Below are 1,308 nucleotides of genomic sequence, written 5' to 3' on the forward strand. Positions count from 1 at the left end.
CTTTCTCTTATCTTTATCTTCTCTTCGACGTTCCGTGTGTGTGGTTTTGTGTGTGTTTGTTGCGGGTGTGGGTTCCCGCCGTGGGTTCCGCAGTGTGTTGGCCATTTCTCACCTTCACCTTTCTTTTTTGCCCCCGGGCCTTCCCTTCCTTCTTTTGTTTGTTTGGGACCTGCGCCTCTGCACGCGCCGCAGCCGCCCCTCGTGGACGGTCGGATGCTTGGGGACCTTCGTCGTACACTCAGGCGGCCTTTTGGCTCAAGCGGTAAGTTGTGATGTATTTTGTCAGTGTGTTACAAAGTAGATCATCTCTGTCATTGTGTCATTTTATTTATTTAGTATTTACTTTGTGGTTATCTGTGTTTCAATATTGATACACCTTCCTTTTGTTTATTTCAATTACATTAACCTTACATAAATAATCTCCAGTTGCTCTAGTATTGTTCTTTTATATTGTTGTGTTTGCTTAATACTACGTTTATATTTTATGTTGTTTTGATCATTATAGTTTGCAGTTCTGGAGCACTATTAACAATAGTTACATTAGTTGATCATAAAATATCTGTATGCTATTCTTCCCAGTCAATAGGTCGTTTTCAGCCATATCTTTTGATTATCCTTTCTATATTTATACTATCTCTTTATATACAGTGGTATAGATTTCCTATAAACTATTTATTTTATGTTATGTCCACTTTCCACTCGTCTGACAGCATATTACCTGTTGCCGTGCCTATTTTATCTACTATGGCACCCTTATTTCATGCGCTCAAGCATGCGCAACATTAGGGTGGAAACCTTTGGGTTATTTACATTTTGTCAACATGCCTTTTTCCCAAAGATTTTAAATGTGTAGAATCAGTCATGTGGTTTACTAAGTTCAGTTTAAAATGCAAATGAAAGTGTGTGTTTTGCAATATGATGTTTATGTTTTTGTGTAGAATGCCTCAACTTTTTAATATTGCATTAAATAATTACTGCTATTTTCACTGAGTCATGGTGTTCCTGAGTTTTGTGTTAAATTGTATTGCGATGGTTTCAGGAAACAAAAAGTATGGCAACAGCCCCACCGAGAATTGGCAGGTTATCTTTTTTGTGTAGTCCTGTTTTGCTTTCCTGATGCCACGGGACAGGTTGGCTCTCGCTGTTCTCAGGCCATTTTCATCCCTGAAGGCTTTGTCTCTGGCCCTCAGCAGCTGATGGACAGCCCCTGTCAGCCATGGCTTCTGGTTAGCCCGAGTGATGATGGTCTTTGTGTGGGTCACATCATCAGTGCACTTACGGATGTAAGAGGTAACAGTGTCTGTGAAC

The sequence above is a fragment of the Morone saxatilis genome, unplaced genomic scaffold, assembly GCF_004916995.1.
Source record: "Morone saxatilis isolate NCDOM2014 unplaced genomic scaffold, NCSU_SB_2.0 Contig21, whole genome shotgun sequence".
In the NCBI taxonomy this organism is placed as follows: Eukaryota; Metazoa; Chordata; class Actinopteri; family Moronidae; genus Morone; species Morone saxatilis.